Here is a 9471-nt window from a genome sequence, read left to right on the forward strand (position 1 = left end):
AGTTAGGAGGATCCCAGGCAGGAGGCATGCGCCTCTTTCGATCTGTATCCCAGTTTGTGCTAGCCTTCTTAAGGCAAACTTGTTTAACTTATGTCTGTACTCAGATGTTGTTGCTTCCGCTGACTCGTCTATGATCGAGCACTTGTATTCGAGCCCTCGAGGCCCCTGGCTTGTATTATGATGCTTGTATGACTTATTTATGTTTTAGAGTTGTGTTGTGATATCTTCCCGTGAGTCCCTGATCTTGATCGTACACATTTGCGTGCATGATTAGTGTACGATTGAATCGGGGGCGTCACACTAGACTAAGGATTCTGATTTTAAACTCCATGAGTTTCCCATGCAGATGATCATTTTCTATTTTGCTACCGTAATGCAAGATAATCTTTACAGATTGTAAGTGTTTTATGTATGTATTAGTACTAGAACAAAGTTGCGGATTGCAAACATGCCTTATTGACAATTATTGTTAACTTCTGAGCAAATATATTCCTTATTTTATCTTCCTCGTTATCTGGGATGATTGGCAGTGACTAATACTATTGATGTATCAGCAGGTTAGTCTTGGCGTCACGTGCAGGCCAACCAACAACTCTCTTTGGCACTTGGCTTGACCTGGTGTTTACCATCCCAGTCTCCTGCGATGGTGATGCGCCGCCTTGTTTCCAGAACTTTGGCGTCGGCTCCTCGGCTACCTCTTAGGTGAGTCCCAGGTCTCACCGAGCTAATGGCCATGCTATGCTCTGCTCCAGCCATCGAGTTGTTGATCTAGTGCTTGTATACATTGTCATCAAAAGAATTGTTTATTTGTTTGTAGCTTCTTGCTCGTCTTTGTATGCTAGCCTGCATACTTTCATATACAAAGTAGTGTCCTTATTTCAAAGGATCCCATTTCTAGATATTGCCAACTCATGTATAGGAGAGCATTAGTAGTTGTAGATTAGCGACCTTGTACCATTTGCATGCTTTCATGTTGTAATCTTCAGCTTTCCCCATTACAAGTATGTTTGAACCACTGTCGATTCCTGTAGCACTTCCTTTTAGAAAATATTCCTGTAACACTTGCATTGAGATCATGATTCAATTATTATTTGTGATGCTTCTAGAAAAAAGTAACTCTACATTGCGATGATTCTTTTGCAACTACATTTCATGGCCTCCCCTTTTTACATGCTTAGTGTTTTGCAGGTCCATGCTATCATGTCGAACCAACGTGTATACTTTAGAATTTATTCCAATAAGTTATAACTTTTGTCACGACGTCTTCTCTTGATGTATGAGCAAGTTAATCCTTGCATTGTGCCACCTGCGGCTCTCCCCGGTGTGACCTGGTGGTTGTTGCCGCAGTCTGTTGCAAAGGTTCTGGGCCCCAACCGTAGCCTCTTGCGAGGTTTGAAGCCTTGGTTTGGTGTCCCATGGCCTTGTCTGCGTGGGCCTTTTGTCGTGCAACATCAGTGGCGTGTTGTATGTCCGTGGCTACAACAACCCTTTGTGGTAAGTTCCTAATTTCTGTGGGTCCTCCCCAATCGGTATAAACTGGTTAGTGTTCTCAAATTAATGTTCTCCTCAGCTTTCAGCATTAAAAGTATATTAAAAGCACTGCTGATGCTTGTAGTGCTTGCCTTGACTTATTTCAACCACCTGCATTGAGCTCGTGATGCAATTATTAAGTATGTTTATTGTCTGCCATGAGGCATTTTGGTTTAGTGGACTATCACAGGCAATGAAGTAATATCTAACATGATAAACATGTCGCTTCTTAATCATTTCTGCTATGCTTTCGTATCGACACAATAGATAGGTATTACACTTCGCTGGCGTTGAGCTGCTAGTTTGTATTGCACTGTCTTGACTGAATGACTAGACTAAGGATTCTGATTTTAAACCCCATGAGTTTCCCATGCAGATGATCATTTTCTATTTTGCTACCGTAATGCAAGATAATCTTTACAGATTGTAAGTGTTTTATGTATGTGTTAGTACTAGAACAAAGTTGCGGATTGCAAACATGCCTTATTGACAATTATTATTAACTTCCGAGCAAATATATTCCTTATTTTATCTTCCTCGTTATCTGGGATGATTGGCAGTGACTAATACTATTGATGTATAAGCAGGTTGGTCCTAGAGTCGCGTGCACACAGACCAACAACACTCTTTGGCACTTGGCAAGACCTGGTGTTTACCATCCCAGTCTCCTGCGATGGTGATGCGTCGCCTTGTTTCCAGAACTTTGGCGTCGGCTCCTCGGCTACCTCTTAGGTGAGTCCAAGGTCTCACCGAGCTAATGGCCATGCTATGCTCTGCTCCGGCCATCAAGTTGTTGATCTAGTGCTTGTATACATTGTCATCAAAAGAATTGTTTATTTGTTTGTAGCTTCTTGCTCGTCTTTGTATGCTAGCCTGCATACTTTCATATACAGAGTAGTGTCCTTATTTCAAAGGATCCCATTTCTAGATATTGCCAACTCATGTATAGGAGAGCATTAGTAGTTGTAGATTAGCGACCTTGTAGCATTTGCATGCTTTCATGCTGTAATCTTCAGCTTTCCCCATTACAAGTATGTTTGAACCACTGTCGATTCCTGTAGCACTTCCTTTTACAAAATATTGCTGTAACACTTGCATTGAGCTCATGATTCAATTATTATTTGCGATGCTTCTAGAAAAAAGTAACTCTACATTGCCATGATTCTTTTGCAACTACATTTCATGGCCTCCTCTTTTTACATGCTTAGTGTTTTGCAGGTCCATGCTATGATGTCGAACCAACGTGTATACTTTAGAATTTATTCCATTGAGTTATAACTTTTGTCACGACGTCTTCTCTTGATGTATGAGCAGGTTAATCCTTGCATTGTGCCACCTGCGGCTCTCCTCGGTGTGACCTGGTGGTTGTTGCCGCAGTCTGTTGCAAAGGTTCTGGGCCCCAACCGTAGCCTCTTGCGAGGTTTGAAGCCTTGGTTTGGTGTCCCATGGCCTTGTCTGCGTGGGCCTTTTGTCGTGCAACATCAGTGGCGTGTTGTATGTCCTTGGCTACAACAACCCTTTGTGGTAAGTTCCTAGTTTCTGTGGGTCCTCCCCAATCGGTATAAACTGGTTAGTGTTCTCAAATTAATGTTCTCCTCAGCTTTCAGCATTAAAAGTATATTAAAAGCACTGCTGATGCTTGTAGTGCTTGCCTTGACTTATTTCAACCACCTGCATTGAGCTCGTGATGCAATTATTAAGTATGTTTATTGTCTGCCATGAGGCATTTTGGTTTAGTGGACTATCACAGGCAATGAAGTAATATCTAACATGATAAACATGTCGCTTCTTAATCATTTCTGCTATGCTTTCGTATCGACACAATAGATAGGTATTACACTTCGCTGGCGTTGAGCTGCTAGTTTGTATTGCACTGTCTTGACTGAATGACTAGACTAAGGATTCTGATTTTAAACCCCATGAGTTTCCCATGCAGATGATCATTTTCTATTTTGCTACCGTAATGCAAGATAATCTTTACAGATTGTAAGTGTTTTATGTATGTGTTAGTACTAGAACAAAGTTGCGGATTGCAAACATGCCTTATTGACAATTATTGTTAACTTCCGAGCAAATATATTCCTTATTTTATGTTCCTCGTTATCTGGGATGATTGGCAGTGACTAATACTATTGATGTATAAGCAGGTTGGTCCTAGAGTCGCGTGCACACAGACCAACAGCACTCTTTGGCACTTGGCATGACCTGGTGTTTACCATCCCAGTCTCCTGCGATGGTGATGCACCGCCTTGTTTCCAGAACTTTGGCGTCGGCTCCTCGGCTACCTCTTAGGTGAGTCCAAGGTCTCACCGAGCTAATGGCCATGCTATGCTCTGCTCCGGCCATCAAGTTGTTGATCTAGTGCTTGTATACATTGTCATCAAAAGAATTGTTTATTTGTTTGTAGCTTCTTGCTCGTCTTTGTATGCTAGCCTGCATACTTTCATATACAAAGTAGTGTCCTTATTTCAGAGGATCCCATTTCTAGATATTGCCAACTCATGTATAGGAGAGCATTAGTAGTTGTAGATGAGCGACCTTGTAGCATTTGCATGCTTTCATGCTGTAATCTTCAGCTTTCCCCATTACAAGTATGTTTGAACCACGGTCGATTCCTGTAGCACTTCCTTTTAGAAAATATTGCTGTAACACTTGCATTGAGCTCATGATTCAATTATTATTTGCGATGCTTCTAGAAAAAAGTAACTCTACATTGCCATGATTCTTTTGCAACTACATTTCATGGCCTCCCCTTTTTACATGCTTAGTGTTTTGCAGGTCCATGTTATCATGTCGAACCAACCTGTATACTTTAGAATTTATTCCAATGAGTTATAACTTTTGTCACGACGTCTTCTCTTGATGTATGAGCAGGTTAATCCTTGCATTGTGCCACCTGCGGCTCTCCTCGGTGTGACCTGGTGGTTGTTGCCGCAGTCTGTTGCAAAGGTTCTGGGCCCCAACCGTAGCCTCTTGCGAGGTTTGAAGCCTTGGTTTGGTGTCCCATGGCCTTGTCTGCGTGGGCCTTTTGTCGTGCAACATCAGTGGCGTGTTGTATGTCCTTGGCTACAACAACCCTTTGTGGTAAGTTCCTAGTTTCTGTGGGTCCTCCCCAATCGGTATAAACTGGTTAGTGTGCTCAAATTAATGTTCTCCTCAGCTTTCAGCATTATAAGTATATTAAAAGCACTGCTGATGCTTGTAGTGCTTGCCTTGACTTGTTTCAACCACCTGCATTGAGCTCGTGACGCAATTATTAAGTATGTTTATTGTCTGCCATGAGGCATTTTGGTTTAGTGGACTATCACAGGCAATGAAGTAATATCTAACATGATAAACATGTCGCTTCTTCATCATTTCTGCTATGCTTTCGTATCGACACAATAGATAGGTATTACACTTCGCAGGCGTTGAGCTGCTAGTTTGTATTGCACTGTCTTGACTGAATGACTAGACTAAGGATTCTGATTTTAAACCCGATGAGTTTCCCTTGCAGATGATCATTTTTTATTTTGCTACCGTAATGCAAGATAATCTTTACAGATTGTAAGTGTTTTATGTATATACTAGTACTAGAACAAAGTTGCGGATTGCAAACATGCCTTATTGACAATTATTGTTAACTTCCGAGCAAATATATTCCTTATTTTATCTTCCTCGTTATCTGGGATGATTGGCAGTGACTAATACTATTGATGTATCAGCAGGTTGGTCTTGGCGTCGCGTGCAGGCCAACCAACAACTCTCTTTGGCACTTGGCTTGACCTGGTGTTTACCATTCCAGTATCCTGCAGCGGTGATGCGCCGCCTTGTTTCGGCGTCGGATCCTCGGCTACCTCTTACGTGAGTCCTTGGTCTCACCGAGCTAATGCCCATATCATGCTCTGCTCCGGCAATCGAGCTGTTGATCTAGTGCTTGTACACATTGTCATCAGAAGAATTGTTTATTTGTGTGTAGAATCTTGCTCTCGTCTTTGTATGCTAGTCTACATACTTTCATATACAAAGTAGTGTCACTTATATCAAAGGCTCCCATTTCTAGATGTTGCCAAGTCATGTATATGAGAGCATTAGTAGTTGTAGATTAGTGATCTTCTATCATTTTCATGCTTTCGTGCGGTAATCTTCAGCTTTCCCCATTATAAGTATATTTGAAGCACTGCAGATTCCTGTAGCACTTTCTTTTAGAAAATATTTCTGTAGCACTTGCATTGAGCTCCTGATTCAATTATTATTTGTGATGCTTCTGGAAAAAAGTAACTCTACATTGTCACGTTTCTTGTGCAACTACATTTCCTGGCCTCCCCTTTTTACATGCTTAGTGTTTTGCGGGTCCATGTTATCATGTCAAACCAACGTGTAGGCTTTAAAATGTCATGGCATTTGAAACCACTTTGATTTGCAATAACATATATTATTATGGTCCAGAATTTTAGTTTTATGCACTGTTTCAAATAGCCCGCTATAGCTCCGCTATAGCACGCTATAGCGTTTAAAAAAGGTCTTGCGCTAAGAGACTTTGGTCCAAACAAATGAACAAACATTTTAAATAGCGCGCTATAGCTTCGCTATAGCACGCTATAGCATTTGAAAGAGGTCTGGCGCTAAGATGCTTAGCGCGCTATTTAAAACTTTGGTTTTATGCCTTTGGAACTTTGAGAAGTTCAAACTTGCTTGGTTTGCTTTTAAGTCTGCTTTGGTCCCCTGACTGTTATGTTCCGTTCTCTGTTCTTGGGCTCAAATGTTGTGTTAGTGTCCAAAGAAATTTGTGAACTAGTTGTGCACTCGTCTAATATTTTTTGTTTTCCTTGCAGCCACATCACTTGCAGGTATGGAGTTTGATGGTGGCAAAGCTATGTATGCCACCAGTTTGTCAGAGATGAGATGCTGTAGCGGCATGAAGTTTGATAAGTTGCTCAGGTTGATGATCCATTGAGAATGTTGATGACACCCAGAATTGGTAAGGAAATCTACCTGCGGGAGCCGAGCGTTGGAAGCACTAGACAAAATTCCTTATCTTATATGTCTGTCTTAGTAAGACTTGAGAAGCATTCTTTTCCCCTGCGTCGCTATGTGATTCTGTAATAAATAACTATACTTGAAAATTTCTTGTTTCGATCAGTCTTGTGCGGAATATATAGCTTTTTTACTGTAGCAGACTATCTGTGCATTGGTCTAATATTTTTTGTTTTCCTTGCAGCTGCAGCACTTGCGAGTGTGGAATTTGATGGTGGGAAAGTTATGTTTGTCAGAGATGAGATGTTGTAGCGACAGGGAGTTTGTGAAGTTGCTCCGGTCGATGATCTTGTTGATGACCCCCAAAACTGGCAAGGAAATCTACCCTCAGGAGCCAATGGTTTGAAGCACTAGACAACATTTCCCAAATTGCAATGTGATGAGTCGTTGTTTCTTGTCGGACTGGCAGGCTTCGTAGTTTGTTTGGATAGATATGGACTCCTCGCCACTGCACCAAAGAGTTCTTCGTTGGCTGTGGTTCCAATGTCAAAGGTTCTTGCTGCTGAATTCTAATTTTTGGTGACCAGGTTCTTACGACCAGATCCTTGGGTCACCTGGCCTCCTGGTGAAGATCTTCGTGTGGGTCCTCGAGATGCCGATGGTGGGCTGGGTCTTGCTTTAAATCCTAAAGAAGGATGATCTTCTCTTCCTCTCAAACTGCATTCATATGCCTGACAATTTTAATTCTCAGTTCACCATGCATGTTGTTCAACTGTGAACATAACATCACAGACTCACATTGATCAGTAAAGCTATTTTACAACAATGAATTCACTCTTCCGTGTTGTTTTTACTTTTTGCCATTCACTTTCTTGCTGAAATGCTCTACTCTGTTCTGTTTGCAGCTTGTCTCGGAAGTTGAGATCCACTGTTTACTTCAATGGTTCAATCCACAGCTGGAAAGGTTCTCTCTGCTTCACTCTGATAACTACCAAATTCCTTCCTTAATTAGTGCCAGTCTAGTTTGATTGTGACTCAGAAAAACCGTTTGATGCTATTTATGCAGACATTGCAGAGCTGAACCTCAGCCTAACGAAGACCGGCCTGTTACCCGTGGAGTGAGTCCGGGATGCCGTCGAAGACATATCAAAGCCCTAGGCCGGTATCCCTGAGCACTGGAGTTGGACGGGTGTTTTGCCCTTTGTTTGCACCGTCAGCACAAGATGATCGTCGTCATGTGCAAACCTCTAGTGTTGGGATTGGTTGTAGCTTGTATACGTATGGTTTGGTGCCTTTTTTTGTTTTGATTCAACAAAACATGGACTAGTGCTTGTATGTACCCACCCAATCTTTTTTGTTTTGATGAATTTGTAATGGCGCCAGAGATGTAAGATTTTGTGGAAATTCAAATGCTCGCTCATATGTAATGAATGTGCTCCTGGAGCCATTTTTGTTTCCATTTTGCTTCCTGGTGTATATCAAGCTAGGTTGTTCTGATCCTCACATCACATCCGGGGCAGGCCGTTGAATCTGCCTGGTAGTAGATTTTCTTTCTGTTATATACAAAAACCTACAAGAGCGCTCATTTTATCTTACTTTTGTTCTCTTCTCTATAATATACTACCTATCTATTTAGCTGGTCCATTTTTCAGTATCTTAGTAATTAGGAGATAAATTAGAGTTAGTTTAAAAATTCCACGTATGAAACTACTACCTGGAATTATTTGAGGGAGTACTACTTATATTAGGAAACATAAGAACCATATTGTGGAAAAAAAGGAAACTTAACAGGCAGATAGGGAAATCAAACCCAAAAACGAAAATGAAACGTAACAGATCTTTTTTTTTCAGTTAAAGAAAACATAACAGATCTTAGATAGAGGGAAATCAAATCAAAGGAAATCAAACCCAAAGAAGAAGAAGAAGCGTAACAGATCTTAGAGAGGAAAATCAAACCCCTGTGCATGCGCTTCAAAAGGCATGAATCAATCAATCCCAGCGCTTTCCAAGCTGGATGGATCAATTATACTAGCGCTTTCCAAGAGACCTGGGAATCAATCCGTCAATCCTAGCGCTTTCCAAGCCGGATTAGTCAACCTCGTTCAGTATCCCACCTCGAAACAAGGAAACCATCCTTTAATTCTCTACCAAAACCAACGCTTTCACCTCGAAATTAGGCAATCCTTTAATCCCGCAGCCTCCTTTATTACACCCGCATTTCCCGTTCTCGTTGAAAACTCTGCATGCTTCGATCCATCCTGTTAGGATCCATTGGTTGTCGCCCTCTGTAGCATGCCTCACGCGGATCATTCTACGATCCAACGTCTCCCCGCGTCCCTCGCACGCTCATCGCTGGTGAAGCCAGACGCAACCTTCTCTCTATAAATGAGCGCCCCTTGCTCGCGATCTGAACGCCCCACGTATTGCGCATCGTTTCTCCTCAGTCTAACGCCCGCTTCAGGTTGCCTGATTGTGAAGCTCCTCGGTCTGAAAGACGAGGATTTTCGTCCAAGGATGCAGGATTTTTGAGAGTCAAGGATGAGATGAGAATTTCGTTGGCAGCCTTCTACCTGTCTACTTCGCTGAATACTTGCAGTGTTCTGGTGCGCCGCAAATCTTTATGAAAGATTTCTTGTTTCAGGTAACACTAGATTACAAATTTTGTTACTACTAGGGGTTGCGATGTTTCACGGAACACTAGATTATAAGTTTCTACCACTAACAGTTCACAAAGCATCCAAATTTACAGTGAGCACACACTCAAAGAATCATGCTCTGTTTAACGAGAACAGTAGGATATTATATTGGTTTCTTTTGCCCAAAATATTTTTTTATATTCATACCTATCCCAATTTATGCACATTTATTTGACATTTTTTGTTGCTTGGTGGAGACCTATGTAGCGGTAAGTTAAATTAGATAGTGTCACGGGACCAGCGTATGTATATTTTTCCTTAGACATGAGCACAAGAATCCATCGCGTTA

The 9471-nt window shown here is 41.6% G+C and overlaps 1 long non-coding RNA gene across 2 annotated transcripts; it reads left to right on the forward strand.

Annotated features, from left to right (window-relative positions):
- Positions 1-560: 560 nt before the first annotated feature.
- Positions 561-7912, forward strand: LOC119338177. 2 transcript variants are annotated; one of them, XR_005163824.1, is made up of 11 exons: positions 561-702; positions 1189-1494; positions 2118-2262; positions 2845-3054; positions 3678-3822; positions 4405-4614; positions 5238-5373; positions 6345-6490; positions 6731-7147; positions 7392-7450; positions 7553-7912. It is a non-coding gene; the product is annotated as an uncharacterized LOC119338177 (long non-coding RNA). The 2 variants fall into 2 exon arrangements; XR_005163823.1 differs by having other exon boundaries at positions 6731-7450.
- Positions 7913-9471: the final 1559 nt, after the last annotated feature.

This window comes from Triticum dicoccoides, chromosome 7B (genome assembly GCF_002162155.2).
Source record: "Triticum dicoccoides isolate Atlit2015 ecotype Zavitan chromosome 7B, WEW_v2.0, whole genome shotgun sequence".
NCBI lineage: Eukaryota > Viridiplantae > Streptophyta > Magnoliopsida > Poales > Poaceae > Triticum > Triticum dicoccoides.